Source organism: Canis lupus, chromosome 8 (assembly GCF_048164855.1).
Source record: "Canis lupus baileyi chromosome 8, mCanLup2.hap1, whole genome shotgun sequence".
NCBI classification, from domain to species: Eukaryota; Metazoa; Chordata; class Mammalia; order Carnivora; family Canidae; genus Canis; species Canis lupus.
Genome location: NC_132845.1, coordinates 39,703,472 through 39,722,481, shown reverse-complemented (window position 1 = coordinate 39,722,481; position 19,010 = coordinate 39,703,472). Strand labels below are relative to the sequence as shown.

Here is a 19,010-nt window from a genome sequence, read left to right as displayed (position 1 = left end):
TTTCTCTCTGTGTGTATGTGTGTTTCAAATAAATAAATAAATAAATAAATAAATAAATAAATAAATAAAATCTAAAAAAAAAAACACCAATCAGCCAACCAAAGGAAAATGACATAAATTTATACAAATTATTTATCTGAAAACTGTAAAGAGGGCTAGAGGATGCCCTCTTTATCCCCAATCCAGCATTTTTTAGAAGCAAAACACAAAACAAAATGTTTGTGAATGTAAAATCCGAGCACATCACACAATGTCTGGCTCATAGAAAGTGCTCACTAAATATTTGCCCAATGTTGAATAGATGAATGAACATTCGCAGTGGATAGCTTTCTAAAAGGGTTAAAGAGCCAACATCCCCACATGGAAATAAGGACAGAACCAGTTTTGGAAGCAGGTTAATTTAAGTGTCAACTTGAGAATTTCAGGTGATAAACAGTAGCTTAATGTACCAGGAATTCTAGTTGCAATAACATTTGGTTAGTTAGGTAGGCTTTTATCAATGATAAACTATGGGAAGTATTAACCAGCCATAAAAGAACCTTTCACAGAAATGTACATTTCTTGACGATGAGGGAGGGCCATGTGTGTTGGAATACACAGTAGCTACTTTAGAATAACTCCAGGAGGAGGATCAAGAGATAGAATGGATGCCAACAAAGGAAAAGGAAAGAAAATTCCTCATCAAGAGTAAATAAAGTATCAAATGGAGAAGAAAATAGAATAGGAATATTAAATTTCTAGGTCACTCTGCATCCTAGCAGTTATGGAAATGTGATGGTCAAATGCTAATTAGAAATAAACATTATGAAGCAGGAATGTTGAGGGAGTGAATTATTACAAAATTCCTATGATTTTGGTATAAACCATTTACATATTACACTTTAATTCAAGAACAAAAATTTAAAGCCAGCTGGTAGGGCAGCCCGGGTGGCTCAGTGGTTTAGCGCTGCCTTCAGCCCAGGGAGTGATCCTGGAGACCCAGGATCGAGTCCCGTGTCGGGCTCTCTCTGCATGGAGCCTGCTTCTCTCTCTGCCTGTGTCTCTGCCTCTCTCTCTCTCTCTCTCTCTCTCTGTGTTCTCATGAATCAATAAAAAAATTAAAAATCTTAAAAAAAAATAAAACCAGCTGGTAGGTAAATAAGGGCACATTAGCTCCTGGGAGAATGCTTTCTACAATCACATTAGAATATGATAACAATTATTACTTTGCTTTTTAGTGGCTTCCAGAAAGCTATCTATTAACTACTGTCACTGAACTCTTAGTGAGTGAATCACTCTGGGCCTTGTTAAAACTACAGAGGGTGATCAGGTAGTTTCACTTTATTAATGAATTGCTCTGCTGATTGTTACAGGGAACTAGCATCCCTCCAGGACTTCTCTCATTATGATACATTTGGGTTGCCTGTTTTTCTCATAATCGAATACCACAAAGAGGAACCCAAGAGAGTCCTCTTAGCCATCTTGAGAAGTTATTAAGCAAGTTCTGATTGCCTTCAGAGCAAGTGAAAAGCAGCTCCCATGTTCTCAGTTAAACTTCCCTCCTGTGGGAGAGAGGGCCTCTATTGAGTGGGAATAGTTTCTCAATGATGGTTTAAATAGAGATTGTCAAGACCTGTTCATCTTTTAGAAACTAAACTATTTATGGGTGAAATGTTGTAATGTCTGAGATTTCCTTTAAAATACTTGCAAGGGTCCCCTGGCTGGCTCAGTCAGTAGAGCATGCCACTCCTGATCCAGGGACATGAGTTTGAGTCCCACATTGGGTACAGAGATTACTCTAAAAAAGTAATAAGGAGATCCATGGATGGCACAGCAGTTAAGTACCTGCCTTTGGCCCAGGGCATGGTCCTGGAGTCCCGGGATCAAGTCCCACATCAGGCTCCCTGCATGGAGCCTGCTTCTCTCTCTACCTAAGTCTCTCCTTCTCTCTCTATCTCCGTGTCTCTCATGAATAAATAAATAAAAATTTTTAAAAAGATACAGATTTTACACCATTTAGAAAATTAACTCAAAATGAATTCTAAACCTAACTGTAAATGATAAAACTATAAAACTCCTGGTAGGTAATACAGGGGATTACGTAGATGATCTCGGGTTTGGTGATTACTTTTTAGATATAACACTAAATATGCAACTCATGAAAGAAATAAATGAAAAGCTGGACTTCATTAGCATTACAAACTTCTACACTGCAAAAGAAACTGTCAAACAATTAGAAGACAAGACAGAGGCTATGAGAAAAAAATTGCAAATGACATATCTAATGAGGGTGCCTGGCTGGCTCACTAAATAGAATGCGATTGATTGATTGATTGATTGATTGATTTATTTATTTATTTATTTATTTATATTTGAGAAGGAAGACCCGAGGGAGAGGGAGAGAGGAAATCCTAAGCAGGCTTCATGACCAGCCTGGAACCTGACACTGGACTCAATCTCACAAACACTAATGGACTGAGCCACCCAGGTACCCTAGAACCACATGCAACTCTTGATCTTGGAATTGTGAGTTCAACCCTCATGCTGGGTCTGGAGCTTAGTTTTTTTAAAAAAAAGAAAAAAAGACATGTCTGTTAAAGGACTGTGAAATTATGTGAAGAATTCTTAAAATTCAAAATAAGAAAATGAACAACTCAATAAAAAAAATGGGCATAAGATCTCAACTGGCCGCTTACTAAATAATGTACACAAATAAAAAGATGATCCACATCATATGTCATTAGGGAATTGCAAATGAAACAATTTAACAGTATACAATGATCAGAATAATGAAAATCAACAAACCGTGAAAACAACTGCTAGCAAAGATGTGCAGGAACAGGAACTTTTATTTATTGCTGATGGGAATGCAAAATCACACAGCTTTTTTTTTTTCTTTTTTTTTTTTTTCAGCTTTCTTTTTCTTGGCGCAGACTCCCTGATTAGTGTGGAACCTATGTGTGGCTCGATCCCAGGACCCGAGGCGATGACCTGAGGGGAAACCAAGAGTGGTCACTCAACCGACTGAGCCACCCAGGCTCCCTTCTATTAGGTTTAATAGCTAAAGACATGTTTTAATTCACAGATATCCATTGACGGGTAGAGTAGACTCCAGGCCCATAGTGGCGTGGCATGGCCTTAGGGATCCAGGCTCCTGCCTTTACTTCCTATTGTCCTAAGGCTGGCTCCACTCCTGGTTGCCAGTAAACCTTCAATGGTAAACCAGGCTTCAGCTCCGTGCCTCAGAACACTAAAATTTTGATTCCTTTTGGTGTATGTAGGCTGGGAAGCGTTTAGGCTCCCATAGCCTTTTCCAGGTTACAGTGTAGGCGAGAGAATGTAGGCTACTCTAACACTTTCTCAGTTGTAGCTGTTGTGTTTATTTGTTCCTGGTTTTTTCCACCATGACCTCCTCGAGGGATGTGGAATGACTGGTATCTACTACAGAGTCGAGGGAAATCCTTAGGTAGTGGTTAGTTTTACACAACGGTTCCGGTCTCCTTTCCTATGGACACAGAACTTCTGGTTGAGCAGAGTTGCCTGAGTGGCTCTCACCAGTGAGTTTGCTGTGGAGTGAATGAGTGGTGGCAGGTCTCCTAGGTGAGGTATGAGATGAGGTTATGTGCTCTCTAGGGTCCTGGGAAAGCAGTTAGCCATATGAATAAAGAGAGGGAGGAAATGGCCGCTGTGAGGAGGGTGAGGGGCTGTGTGTGTGTGAGCAGCAAGACGGATGGCTGAGTCTGTTGACATGTGTAATGGAGGGCCAGATGTGTACGTGTTGGCCTTTTGAGGTAGATGACTTTCCTGCTTGACCTGGTTCCTGAGAATGGACCTGAACCTACTGACCTCTACTCACCTGCCTCCTTTCATCCCTTCCAGGTTTGCAGTAAGCATTGGCTACTGGCAAGACCCTCACATCCAGCATTTTGCAAGACTGTCTAAGGAGAGAAGGCTCCCGAAATTAACAGAGGCAAGTGACCTCCCCCTTCTTTCCGAATATCCCCTCCTTAGCAAAGAGACCTGACGTTTTCGGGATTCTTTTTTTTTTTTTTTTGTATAATTTTTCTTAAGGATTTTTTTTGTTTTTGAGAGAGAGAGAGACAGAGAGAGAGTGAGAGCACAGAGAAGAGGGGAGGGACTGAGGGAGAGTGAGAAGCAGACTCCCCACTGAGCAGACAGCCCAATGCGGGGCTCGATCCCATGATCTGGAGATCATGACCGAGCTGAAGGCAGACACTGAGCCGACGGAGCCACCCAGATGCACCAAGGGATTCCCTCTTAAAAAGAGAGTTCCAGTGTTCACTCTCTCCAGTGGTTTCTGGAAGTGCTTCTTTCCCAACATGCTCACCAACATAGCGTATCGTGAAACTTCTCATCTTTGTTCATCTGATATGTGAAAAATGGTATCTTACAATAATTTTATTTTATATTCCTCCTATTTTGGGGTGAAGGTGAAGATCGTTTTTACGTGTCTAAAAGTCACTTATATTATCTTTTACTGTGATCTGTCCAAGTAAGGAATTACTTTTTTTGCCTGGTACCGGTGATGGTAACACTATTAGTCTCTGCAAGTCATTTCTATCCAGGCAGGGAAAGGAGTTGAGATGACAGGGTGACTTAGTCCCAGGGAGATTGAGAAATTAACCAAATCACTGTAGCTTTTGTGTGTGCAGGGAACGTGGGCCCTAGAGCTGGATCCTCTGGGTAGGTTCTATAAGAAATGCAAAGCGATTTTGAAGTGGTGGTGCCTGGGAATAGGGACAGGGTAGTTACTTTGAGGCATCAGGAAGATGGGGCAAGGCCTGGCTAAGAGGCCTCCCTCAGGCCTCCATCCCATGCCCTTGAGGCAGCTTCCCTAAGAGATGCTGCAGAGCCAGGGCTCCTCTATGGGGCGCCAGGATCTGGGTGCCCCAGGAAGCATGGCAGCCGTGTGTCCTTCCTTCCTCCTCTCCCTGGGCTGGCATCTCCAGACTGGAGCTTCCTAGGAGAGTCCTTCCCAAACAGTCTGTGGTGAGCATCTTTTGAGCATCTTTAAAATTGTTTCCCCAGCATCCAGTCTGCTGTGGATGATATTCTTTTTTTTTTCCCTTTCTTTTTAAAACTTTTTAAAATAAATTTATTTTTTATTGGTGTTCAATTTACCAACATACAGAATAACACCCAGTGCTCATCCCGTCAAGTGCCCCCCTCAGTGCCCGTCACCCATTTCCCCCCACCCCCCGCCCTCCTCCCCTTCCACCACCCCTAGTTTGTTTCCCAGAGTTAGGAGTCTTTATGTTCTGTCTCCCTTTCTGATATTTCCCACACATTTCTTCTCCCTTCCCTTATATTCCCTTTCACTATTGTTTATATTCCCCAAATGAATGAGAACATACACTGTTTGTCCTTCTCCGATTGACTGACTTCACTCAGCATAATACCCTCCAGTTCCATCCTCGTTGAAGCAAATGGTGGGTATTTGTCATTTCTAATGGCTGAGTAATATCCCATTGTATACATAAACCACATCTTCTTTATCCATTTGTCTTTCGATGGACACCGAGGCTCCTTCCAATACAAATCAAAACCACAATGATATACCACCTCACACCAGTGAGAATGGGGAAAATTAACAAGGCAGGAAACCACAAATGTTGGAGAGGATGCAGAGAAAAGGGAACCCTCTTACACTGTTGGTGGGAATGTTGAAATGGTGCAGCCACTCTGGAAAACTGTGTGGAGGTTCCTCAAAGAGTTAAAAATAAACCTGCCCTACGACTCAGCAATTGCACTGTTGGGGATTTACCCCAAAGATTCAGATGCAATGAAACGCCGGGACACCTGCACCCCGATGTTTATAGCAGCAATGTCCACAATAGCCAAACTGTGTGTGGATGATATTCTTTAACACACAGGGAAAATGATTTACTGGATGCATAAAATACAAACTCAAATCATTTATAGGAGAATCAGTAGACATAGAATTCCTATGTCCAATTGCTGTAAGTCTCTAAATGCCACTGAAATGTGGTTCTTAGGACAGTCATCCTTTCAGCGGCAGGGCTTTAGAATGCAGATTGTATTCCTTTCCCCCTCTTCGATTTCCCATCTCCTGTGCTGAACAAGTTAATTTTTTCAGCAACATTTGCGCGGTGCCTTTCCCTCCCCCCATCTCGAGGACACTTTATAAACATAGAGACTCTCACCCACTCGGGATGGAGACGAAGGGAACATGATAAGAATTACCCACCCCCACCCCCCGTTATATGTTTCTGCTTTGATACTTACCTGGCCAATTTCATGACCCCAAAATACTATTTTGTCATGATCTTGCCATTTCAACGTTTAGCAGAGGCCTAAGTGGCTTTCACCTTAGCTACGAGAAAGCACGTTTTCAAGAGGAACGTTTCGATCTGATGTGTTGATGCAAAACACTTGTCTTTCCTAAGTGAAATTATGGGAGAGTTTAAGATAGGTAATTCCACTATTAAATAGATTGTATTTGCTTTGGTTCAAACAGCTTTAAAAAGGGATAGAGTTTGAAAGCACTGTTTCTCTTGTGAATTTCACAGATAACGCGCTGACCCTGAGGAAGAACAGAAGTGTCCTGTTTTGCTGTTCTCCTGGGGTGGGCTTTGCAGGGATTATGTCTGACCTCCGTGAGCCATAGCTTGTGTCTGTCTCTCTTTCAGGTTATTTTGCTCGAGTCCATGGCGTCAGTCAGCTTATCAAGGCATTTCTACGGAAGACAGAATGTCACTGTCAGATTCCTAATCTTGGGGCTGGCGTGGATAGCACCTTCTGGAGATTAAAGGTAAATTAAAACTCCCCTTCTTATTTGCCAAATTGTTTTGTTTTGTGAAGGTGCCTGCGTGGCTCAGGAATGTTAAAAATATATTCAGAGGGAATCCAGTGACCAGGGCTGCCTGTCTCTCGCTCCATCACCAGCTGCTTGCAGCTGCTGCCACCATCAGCCGCCTACGTGATGTCTCTAGGGCCATAGTGGAGGATGTGCGCCTTGCTTGTCATTCTTTGGTGTTAGAAACAGGGCTTATGATCACACTCCTCCTATACATTTCGTGTGCACGTGTGGAAGAACCCTGCCTGTGGAATTGCTGAGACTGACAGCCCATGCATTGGCCATCTTGACAGTAACTGAGATTTTATTGTCATCAAGACAGTGTGTTCGGTACAGTTTGGAGATGAGCGAGGCTGGGTGAAGGTACTATGACAGAAAGCCCTTTTGTAGCTATTCCCTGATGTGATCCCCCACCTGCTGTGTTAGGGATCAAGAACAGGTATCATTACACTCACTCACAGGAAAGGGGACGGTCCCATTAGTGGCAGAACCAGGACCGAGCACTGGTCTTTGATTCCCGGCTAGAATCATAGCTGCCCACCTTTTCCCTCTGACACCTTCACCGATTGCACCTGCCTTTTTGTAGGTTCGTACGGATTTTTCTCAGTTCTTCTATCAGGTCCGTCACGTGGCAGTGATGGGTACGTGCGTTTCCCCAGGTTTCTTGCAGGCGTACACCAAGAAAAATCAGTGTGTGGGCCTAACAGCACCCGCATAGGCATTTTGTCCCTAATCAGTTCACCTGATAAGGAAGTCTTTGGTCGTGAGTGCGCCCGACCTTTCTGCTATTCAGGCGAGAACCCAGCAGCCTCAGCACAGCCGGAGTATTCATTGTTTGCCTCTGCACTATTCATTCAGGATAAGATAGCTAACATTTATGAAGTGCTTGCACATACGCGACCTCATGAATTAACGTGAGAGCTCTGGGGTGGAAGGGTTAGAGATCGGGAAAGGGGGTGCTGCAGGAGCCTGTGTCTTCCCCAGATTGGGCGGCCAGTGGTGTTGATGCCTGGAACAAACTGTGGACTACAGCTCCGCCACGTCCAGGCTCGGCTCCTGTTCTCTGCACGGAGCCCTGTGGTTGTTCGGTGGGGAGTCTTTGCCGTTCGTGGGGCAGTGGTGCCTGTGTACCTCAGAGACCATGCTGTGGGGGAAGGAACTGGGACAAAGCACAGTGGCAGAATGTGGACCGTGGTAACAGAAGCCACTGGAGAAACGCCTCCTTCGGGCCTGACACCCTTTTGACCTGATCTCGTGATTTGGTTTCTCCCCCTCTGTCATGTAGGTGTGTTAGTAATTAATAAATCTGAGAGTTTTATTTCTAAGCAAGGTACGCTGAGACTAGGTACCCCTTCCAAGAAAAAGGTTCTCTGTCAGGAGTGAGGGAGGTGAATAACACAGGGAGGGTCTGGAAGATTTTGCGAATTTTTTGTTTTGTTTGATAAGTATATTGGTCCAAAGAATTTTTAACAAGTCAAAGTTTGTGGGTTTTTTGTTTTTGAAATTGTATTTATTTATTCATGAGAGACACAGGGAGAGGGAGAGAGACAGGGTCCCTGCAGGAACCTGATGCAGGACTCGATCCCAGGACCCTGGGATCATGCCCTGAGCCAAAGCCTGATGCTCAACCACTGAGCCACCCAGGTGCCCCAAATCTAGGTTTCTTGGGGAAAAAAACATCCTGTTTGCTCTTTGGAGCCCAAGCCCAGTGGGCCATATTTAGCTTACAACCTATTTTTGTAAGTAAAGCTTTATTGGAAGACAGCTGCTGCCATTGACCTACATCTTCTCTATCGCTGCTTTACTACCACGACAGCCGGGTTGAGTAGGTCAGACGGAAGCCGTCTGGCCGGCAAGGACTGAAATACTTTCTGGCCCTTTACAGCAAGTTTGCTGAGCCCTGTGTTGAGATACATGTACTTCTGTAACAGAGTGGGGAAAATCGCATCTGCCAGTCTTGTTGTCTCATGCACCTTCCACCTCGGATGGTCCCCTGGCGGCACCAGCAGGGGCTTAGCTGCGGGTCACAGGCTTTTTGCTGCCACAGTCGTGGGAGCTCGTCCTATAAGATCTCAGGGGCCCTAGACTGTTGGGGCAGTTGAAGTCTCCCACCTTAAGGCAGTGGACCCTAGTAGGACCCAGGAAAGCTGGCACTGCCACAAGCAGAATCAAGGCGGACTGAACCCCTTTGAGGGACCTCGGTTTCTTGGTGTCTCCTGAATTCTGCTTCCACACAACCGAAGGATCAAGTAGGCGGGGATGGGTCTCGAGTCGGGCAGCCCATGCCATGGCCAGCTTTTCAGTCTCAGTGATGCCCTTTCTCACTGCTGCCCCTGGCCGCCCTCCAGTAGCGAGGCCCCGTCTTATATGTCTCGTATGACACATGAGTTCCTGGCAAGTGGAGTGTCAGAAGGCTTTAGGGAATCCGAGAATAAAATCCGAAGTGTCACATGCCACAGCCATTTTGTTTCTTTGCCAAGGCCGAGAAAGAAGGTATCTGCTCCAGGTGTGCCTTCTGGAAGCTTTCCCTCCACAGTGACCCCTTACTCAGAATTCTAATGAGGGTCAAGTGGCTGATGCATGGGAAAGCCCTTTGTGTATCATTTCTTTCTTTTTTTTTTTTTTTTAAGATTTTAAAAGTTATTTGAGAGTGAGCCAGGGGGAGGGGCAGAGGGAGAGATAGAGAGAATCCTGAAGCAGACTCCTCCCTGAGCATGGAGCCCATCTTGAGACTCTATGCCAGGACCCTGAGATCATGATCTGAACCAGAATCAAGAGTCAGCCTCTCAGTTGACTGAGCTACCCAGGTGGCCCAAGGGGGAAAGCTCTGTATGATAAAGTAAGAAGTCCTATAGGAGATGTAGGATCACATACTGTCCCTGATTTGCTTTTAATTGTTCTCATTGTCTTTGGGGATTTTAGACCGTCCTTAACCTTTCATATCGTGTGAGTACAGTTCTTGAAGGGTGCTGTCGAGTTTCCTTGCAAAAGTTACGTCCTCGTATGCCCTCAGCATTTCCTCCAGATCCCTTCAGATAGCTCATCTGTCCTCGTGCTCTGCAGACAGGCCAGCATGTGTGGGGATTCTGAACATGAACAGTTGAGGTGGGTGAGCTTATCTCCTCTGATGTGTCAGGAAATGGTCTTTTTGTCTGTTATCCTGTCCCCCCCCCCTTTCCCCCACACTAGATCCCCTGAGATTTGCCGCCTGGGTTGGGGCTAACTGGATCTCACAGTTCTGACACTTGCCCTCAGGGGTCCCCTCCCACAAAGAAATGCTTGCTCATGCCTCCTGCCCCCTTCATGCTGGGGGGGGGCAGCGCCACGCGCCCCCCCCCCCCACTGCCCTATCCCTGCTTCCCATCACTTGATACTATCTACGTGTGTGGGGCTCTTCCCTGTGTAGTTGCTCAAGTCAGAAACGGTTGTGTCCTCCTGACCCCTGCTTTTCCTTTAGCCAGCCAGCACCTGCGAAGCCACCAGCGGATTCTGGACACCAGCAACTGTCTTTCTCTTTGTCTTTTTTTCCCCCTTTAAATCAGTGGTTCTGTGTTCCTGGAATATAAGTACAGGTGGACATGGGGGTGTTGAAAGGAAACATGGGGGGGATGCCGAACAAGTCACCGGGTTGTAGGGAGCCTTGTTTCTTGCCAGGCAGTACTCGGTGTGTCATTTGAAAAGGCCAGAAAGGCCAGTCTGTGCAGTTGGTGAGCTGAGGAGAGAATGCGTTCAAGAATAGTCATCAGGGCTGAGTGAGTGATTGGACACGATGGATGGAGAGTATGTGCTCGGATGGCCGGGGGGTGACCAGGCTGGGTATGCAGAAAGAGCAGGGCTGTGTGTGTGTGTGTGTGTGTGTGTGTCTGCATATGAGTAATTGTGTCTCTCTGTGTGTCTATGTGTCTGTGTCTCTGTGTGTGTCTCTTGTGTCTGTGTGTGGGTCCTTGTGTGTCTGTCTGTATGTTTGTGTGTTTGTCTCAGTGTGTGTGTGTTTGTGTGTCTCTGAATATGTGTGTTTCTGTGTGTGTGCATGTCTGTGTGTCTGTGTGTGTGGCTTTCACACTTATAAAAGCCCACCCATGGCTCTTACCAAGGCAGGCCATTGTGAGTGTCACTCGTGCATTTATTTCCTCATTAATCGTCACAGCCCCATGAGGTGCGGTCATTTTGTCTACTGTGCACATGAGAAAGCTTGGCCCAGGGAGTTTAGTGACTTCCAGGAGTTCACAGCAGACACGTGGTGGAGCTGGGATCTGAACCCCATTCTCCGGCTCCAGAGGGACTGCCCTTTACCACCAACCCTGCTCTCCAAAGTCACCTGAAAAATACACTCCTGACCGTATTGTTCCTGATTTAAAACCTTGCAATCTACCCCGTTGCCGTTTGAGGCCTAGTACTCATACATGAAGATGATCCGTAAGTTGTATGAGTGAATACATACCTAGAGAACTTACTGTGTATTTTTCCTCAGGATGAGATCTTCTCCCAAGTAAATATTTTGAAGTCAACTTTCCAATGATAGTCACGAGAAAGCTGCATGACATCAGGCAAGCCATCATGTCCTCTGGCTTGGAACAGAGGACAGAGCCGGGTAGATTCAGAGGTGGCATTCAGTAGGGGCCAGTCTGAAGTCCAGAGACCTCGTCTTAGGGGACTCTTCCTTTTGACCCTCCTCCCCGCCCACCTTCTTGCTGGCCTTGGGATCCTCATTCTAGCCTGTCGAGCAGTCTTCACAATGAAATACACCCTGCCTTGTGACTGTTCTGTTCGTTAATGGCATTCCCTGAACACTTGAAAGATATGACCTACAGTAGTTTCATCATCTGGGTTTTTAATGTATATTTTGTCTACTTCTTTATCTCCAAGGCATAGAAGAGTGCCCGACCCAGAGCACATGCATAGTAAACATTCTTTGAGTGAATGAATGGAAGGCTGAAGTTAGTCGCTTACTACAAATGAGATATTACAGGGTCCATCCTGAGTCCAGGTTTTAAGGAGTTTGCACAGTTGTAGATGATGAGTTTGTGAATCTCTCCGAGGAGCTTTTGTAGCACCACGTGAAATACTTCACTTGGATCATCTCATTTGGTCCTCAGAGCAGACTCAAGAATTCTGGTGGGGAAACTGAGGCTCAAAGCAGTTAAGCTAATTTCTCTCCAGCCACCTGTCGAGGAAGAGGTGGAGCTGACATTTGAACCCTGGCCTCAAGCCCAAGGCCAAGGTTTCTCACCTATACTCTTTTACCTCTTTTTAAGTTAGTGATTTTTAAAAAAGATTTTATTTATTTATTCATGACAGACAGAGAGAGAAGCGGAGACCTATGCAGGGGGAGAAGCAGACTCCCTGTGGGGAGCCCGATGTGGGATTTGATCCCAGGGCCCTAGGATCCTGACCTGAGCCCAAGGTAGATGCTCAACCGCTGAGCCACCCAGGCAGCTGTGAATTAGTGATTTAAAGAAAATCCCAAGTCTTACGCTAAAAAAAAAAAAATTATGTGTTTATTTTAAAAGGTTTTATTTATTTATTTGAGAGAGAGAGAAAAAAAAATACAAGCAAGGGGAGGGACATAGGCAGAGGGAGAAGAAGACACCCCACCCATCCACTGAGCAGGGAGCCTGATGTGGGGCTCAATCCCAGAACGAGCGAGTGACTTAGAGGACAAGTTGATGGCAAGGAAGGAAGCTGAGGAAAAAAGAGAAAAATAATGAAAAGACCATGAGGAAAGGTTAAAGGGAATAGATGACAGCCTCAGAAGGAAAAATCTACATTTAGTTGGGGTTCCAGAGGGCGCCGAGAAGGACAGAGGACCAGAAAGCATATTTGAACAAATCACAGCTGAGAACTTCCCTAATCTGGGGAGGGAAACAGGCATTCAGATCCGGGAGATAGAGAGGTCCCCACCTAAAATCAATAAGAACTGCTCAACACCTTGACATTTAATAGTGAAACTTTAAAATTCCAAAGATAAAGAGAAAATCCTGAAAGCAGCAAGAGACCAGAGATCCCTAACTTATATGGGGAGAAATATTAGATTAACAGCAGACCTCTCCCCAGAGACCTGGCAGGCCAGAAAGGGCTGGCAGGATGTATTCTGGGTCCTAAATGAGAAGAACATGCAGCCAAGAATATTTTATCCAGCAAGGGTCTCATTCAGAATAGGAGGAGAGATAAAGAGCTTCCAAGATAGGCAGAAACTGAAAGAATATGTGACCACCAGACCAGCTCCGCAAGAAATATTAAAGGGGACTGAGTAAAAGAAAGAGGACGCCCAAAGAAATCCAGAAAAAGAGGGACTGGATAGGCATTATGATGACACAAAATTCCTATCTTTTAATAGGCACTCTGAACGTGAATGGGCTTCATGATCCCATCAAGAGACTCAGGGTTTCAGACTGGATAAAAAAGGAAGACCCATCTATCTGCTGTCTCTAAGAGACTCATTTCAGACCTAAGGACTCCTAAGCATGAAAATGAAAGGTTGGAGAACCATTTACCATTCCAGTGGTCCTCAGAAGAAAGCAGGGGTGGCAATCCTCCTATCAGATAAGTGAAATTTTATCCCAAAGACTGTAGTAGGAGATGAAGAGGGACACTGTATCATACTTGAAGGATCTATCCAACAAGAGGACCTAACACTCATGGCTGTCTATGCCCCTAGCATGGGAGCTGCCAGGTATATGAATCAATTAATAGCCAAAGTAAAGACACACTTAGGTAATCATACACTTATACTGGGAGACTTCAACACGGCACTTTCTGCAAACGACAGATCTTCTAAGCACAACATCTCCAAAGAAACAAGAGCTTTAAATGATACACCGGACCAGATGGATTTCACAGATATTTATAGAACTGTACATCCAAACGCAACTGAATACACATTCTTCTCAAGTGCACATGGAACTTTCTCCAGAATAGACTAGTTGAAGTCAACCCCTAGTTGTGTGGATGGTGAGGTTGAGAGTACTTGGAAGAAGGTGGAGGCAGATGTTGATATGCTTCTGTCGCTTTAGAAGCATCTGTCACTTCATCACCTCCGCTCCTTGCTGAGCCCTTGATTCAGAAACAGCTTGTGATTCAGAGGACTTTGGTCAGTGTTTCCCTGAGGGCCACCCCAAAGGCCCCGTGCAGGCAGGACCAACTCATTTAAGTTGCTGGTGAAGGGCTAGAACTTGATGACACTGGAGTGGAGTTTGGTACTGGAAGCTTGGCTTTCTCAGGCCGCGTGAGGCCTTCAAACATGAGACTATACCGGGGCGGTCATAAAGAACGCCATGAGACAACGTCCGAGAAAGTTTGCCGCCAACTAATCTGCATCCTCTGACAAAGTCCAGAAAAGAGAAACTGAAACTTGAAACCCTTGTGAACATTACCATTGGGAGCAAAAAGCAGGCATTGCCGACCATGAAGCGTCTCCCCCAAGAGGCTGAAGGAGACATTTGTTCTTCTGTCTATTCACCGTTTTTAATTCTGCAACAGCCTGTGTTTATCATGGAGAATTAAACCCTCCTTTCAATCCGCGGGGATCAGGTGAGGCCATGCCTGAAACAGGATGGAAACATACCAAGGCCTGGCCAGTCACACACAAAGCCACCCTCACTACGCTTCAGAACTGGGATAGTGCTCCTGGGTTTGTCCAATCAAAATGAATTCCAGGAGTCCAATGGAAGGGAGTGGCTAGACCAGAGGAGCTCTCCTTTTTGCCAGATTGGGCAGACGTACTCTTGGAGCTGCTGGGACCCATCTTGCCATCTCATGCCGGCTGACGAGGATGCTAATGGGGGAAGGCCAGTGGAGTCAGGAGCACTGGATGTTCGGTTAGGGGGACCGGAGGTTGCACGGTCTTCAGAGAGCTGCTTCTCCCTCTCCTCCTGCCCCTACGCAACCCGCCTTGTGCTCTCACTCTCACACTCTACTAAATAAATAAAATCTTGGGGATCCCTTGGTGGCTCGGCAGTCTAGCGCCTGCCTTTGGCCCCGGGCGGGATCCTGGAGTCCTGCGATCGAGTCCCACTTAGTGTTCCCAGGATGGAGCCTGCTTCTCCCTCCTCCTGTGTCTCTGCCTCTCGCTCTCGCTCTCGCTCTGTCTACCGTAAATAGATAGATAGATAGATAGATAGATAGATAGATAGATAGATAGATAAATCTTAAAAAAATAAATAAAATCTTCCAAAAAAAAAAAAGGCATACAATCCAACCTCTTTGAGAATTTCTGGAGTCCTGGAGGGTGACATATTTCTTGTTTACAAATTTTACTTAAGCCCATTTTTTTGTTACTTGTGAATGAGACCATGTTGAGTGGGGCTCCCCTCAACAAAAGGCTCTAGAATCTGTTTAAGTGAAAATCGTCTTTTGGTGCCCTGAGTGGAAAGCCTTTAGCAACCTCCTCTCCCACTTCCTAGAGTCCATGGACCACCCATTGTATCCGTACGTTGTCTGTGGGCTCCAAATGCAAGAAATATCCATCCTTGGTCCTGTGCTATGTACCATTAAAGCAGCGATTGCTGGCCACGCGCTGGGCTCTTCTGGAAATGGAGTATCTCACAGCCTCTGAGCCTTGAGATGCAGACGTCTGCTATTCTTGCTGTCTTGCTACCTCCACACGCTTAAGAGAGTTACCAAGGTCGTCTTGCCACAGGATGAACCCAAAGTCTGCATATCCTACCTGCAAGCCAGAGTGGCTTCTTCAGTGAACCGTCTGTTGCCAGGTTGCAGGTGCTGAAGGATGTCAGCCCTTCCTTAAACCCATTGGCTGCCCAGGATTCCCTTGGGATCAGCTGAGTGAGCATCCGTGGGACCTCATATATTTTGTTTATGACCACCTCCTGGTCAAGGGCCAACTTCACCTCACCTCCTAAGGAAGCACCTGTCCTACTCCTTAAAAGTCTCAGTCCCAGGTTAGAAGAGATGCCCAGACATCAGATTCCATTGGGATGTAAAGACGGGGATGAAGATTCAATATTAAGTGTTGCCTTGGTTTCGGGTAAAATCCGAGGGTCTGATTCCAAGTTCCCTTCCCCATCTGCTCCCACAGATAAGGTCCCCTGGCCAAACAGCACTCCTTATCGCAGGGACCAGGTACAGTTTATCCATAAATAGTAAGCTCCAGTTCCCTGACAGCCTGAGGAATGATCCAGCAAGCCAGTCATAGCTTCCTGCAGGATCTAGGGCTCACCTTCACTCTCGTCTGCCCCCCACAGCCCTTGTTCATTCTGTTCCCAGATGCAACCGTCCCGTGGCCCTGCATGGGGTGTGTGTCACTCTCCCCTGGGTCGTGAGTACATGTGGTTAATAAATTACTGTCGAGAGCTCATGTGTTCACCATCCGGGAATCCTGTGAACCTTAGGGTGGAAATCGCCCTCTTCACCAATGGGTGAAGAGAAGGAAAAGGAAATCCTTCTGGTCTGCAGCTTTTTCAAGGCATTCCCCTTGATGATGAAGCTCCTGGACTCGAAGTGTTTTGGGTTAATAATCTGTTGGGAGCTTGCACGAGTTCACATGTGGCTGGAGGGATAGCCTTTATGTGAATAATGGGCTGCTGGGAAGGTCCCAAAGGCGCGGGCTTGGATGGTCTGTTACAGTTTAAACTCCCCCTTAAAATAAGCCCAGCAGGGAAGTAATATCCGATTTTCACCTTAGTTCACCCTGCCAGCAAGGTGGGGAACAGATTCAAGGGAGGCCAAGAGTGGAACCAGCAAGTTCACTGGGGGGTCGCTTGCATGAGTCCAAGTAAGAGATAGCAGTAGGTGAACTAGGGCAGTGGGAACAGAAAGGAAGGGAAAGAATGAAGATACTTGGAGGGCTGAAGGAAAAGTAGAATGGAAAATTAGTGGAATGAGGATGACCTTCCTGATCCCAAGGTCCTGGGATGGAGTCCCGCATCAGGCTCCCCCGCATGGAGCCTGCTTCTCCCTCTGCGGGTGTCTCTGCCTCTCTCATGAATCAAAAAATAAGACCTTAAAAAAAAATAAAAACAAGTCGATGTTTTCATTCCCCGAGGTATCCATAGATACGTGCTCCTTGTTAAAAAAAAAGAGAGAGAGAGAGAGAGAAAACATTACCAACACTATTGGAAGTATCCGTTGACCACAGCCTCCTAACCAAAACCATGTCCTCTCTCATGAGAAGTAAGCCCTCTTTGAAGTTGGCAAATACATACGTCTGTAGTCAGTAAAAGACACTTTAAAAGAAGTAATATAAGAATATGTTTATTAAGCTGAAAGCAAAAACTGCAAATGTATGGTACGTTTTGCAAAAGGCTCTCTTGGGATAAGGTACACACACAGTGATGTGTGTTCTTCGATGCGCTGTCTGTTCTCGGGCCTGAGACTCCTCTATTGGTTTGAGAGGCCTCTGGCTGCAATCCCAACCTTGCTGGCAGGTGAGAGTATCAAGGGTGTGTATGTGGGTAAAGCATTAGTGACAGCATTCAGGAGAAGATGCTGTGATCCATCAGTTTCCAGTCCACGTGGGTCAGTAAGAGAGACAGCTGTGGCGCGGGGCTTCGCAGCTTTCTTTGGGGGTGTGGATCCCAGGGTGATCGTCTGCCGTGGTGGGCCTTTTTCCTTAGTGCCTTTTCCTTTTCCTACCGAATTTGGAGGCTTCTTGTCAGGAGCAGAGGGACTGCGTGGCAGAAGAGCTAAATCGGATTCCCCTTCTAGGAAGTTGACAAAAAGCCCCGCAAAGGAGCTCTTGGGCGTCGGTTGGGGATCTGGCCTCACGGGGGGCTTGGGGGTACTTTTGGATCCAAGCCCCCCGGTCATGCATCTGATAACCCCACCTTGCTCTTCGCTGCAAAGCTGCCGCACGTCTTCCTCCTTGATCCCTAGGGTGCCGCTCATCAACTGCAGTGCTTCGCGGTGATCCCTCCAAGGTGCCCGAAAACATCCCAGTAAGAGTCTCCTTACTAGGGTTTTGTCCACCATTCCTTCAGAGCTACTTACGAGGTTCATCAGTTTCTTCTGCGTATCATCCAGTACTTCCTGCTGGACCTCGTTTCGTTTTCGGAGTTCCTCCAGTTTGTCTTCCTTCAGGTCCAAGACGGTGTTTGTTTTAGTTAGTCGTGCCTGTAAGGACTTCAGTTTTCCTTCTAGAGTATCTGTCTTGTCCATCCACTCGGCTACCTCCGACTTGAGACTGGCTAGTGTTTGAGCATACTGCTTTCCTTGTTCCTGCAAGGCAGAAAGCTGCGCCGCGGTTTCCTCTTTCTGTCGGGTGATAACGTGCAGCTGCTCCCGCAGGGACTCCACCTGCATACTGGCCTGGTGGGTCGCACGTGCCGTGGCATTGGAGGACACCGCCAGCTTTTCCTCCAATACCGCGACTTCTTTCCGTAGCTTAGCCACTTTGTCTTCTGCCAGCAGAGACTCACGCTGACGAGTGTCCTCCGATTCTACAGCACGGCGACGCGTTCTCTCCAGCTCCTGGTTTAGGTGTAATTCCTTGTCACGCAGCTGCTGAAGCTCATCCTGGAGGGCACCGTTTTCCATCTGTTTGCGTTTCAGCGCCAACAGGACTCCGTCCCTCTCCTGCTGAAACACGACCGCCTTTTCCTGTGCCGACGTAACTGCATCTATAAGCTGATTCAGTTCCCCGGCCTCGCCCTCTTCTCGTTCTTTCAGTAGTTGCTCCAAAGCAAGTGCCTTCTCTTTGATCGCAGCGTGGTGGGATTCCTCCTCTTGCCACATCTTCGAGAGCCTCATATTGGTCTCTTGCAATGCCTGCCTTTCTGCTTCCTTTTCCCTAGATGAGTCTGCTGTTTTTTCCTTTTCCTCTTTTAGTTGACACACGTCCATCTCAAGATCGGCTATCCTCTCCTTCAGGTTTCTCACTGCCTGCCTCAAAAGCTCATTTTCACTCACTTGGCCAGTGAAGTCCTCCATTAAGGAATGCAACTCCTCGCTTTTCGCCTGGATCAGGAGCTCTTTAGCCTGGATTAAGTTCTGTAGAACCTCCTCCTTCTCCCTTAGCTGCTGGATTTTGGAATCGGCGCGTTCGTGTGCTTTGCGTTTGAGTTCTGACGTGGCAGCAGCGCAATCCATCAATCTCTGGTTATCTTCCTGCAGGGTTCGAATCGTGGTCTCTCGGTCTTGCACTGACTTTCTCAGCTCTTCCACCTCCTCTTGGAGCCACGGAGGAGACTCAGTCGCTGAGTCCGATTTAAAAGCCTTCAGAGGTTCCTCCGACTCTGAG

The 19,010-nt window shown here is 46.5% G+C and overlaps 1 protein-coding gene across 1 annotated transcript in view; it reads left to right on the top strand.

Moving 5' to 3' along the window:
- Positions 1-19,010, top strand: part of ZSCAN32 (zinc finger and SCAN domain containing 32) — a 107,217-nt gene that overhangs the window by 39,084 nt on the left and 49,123 nt on the right. Inside the window, 3 exon segments of the mRNA XM_072837683.1 lie at positions 2,893-3,031; positions 3,859-3,949; positions 6,651-6,772. The gene's annotated coding sequence lies outside the window, so the exon portion shown is untranslated.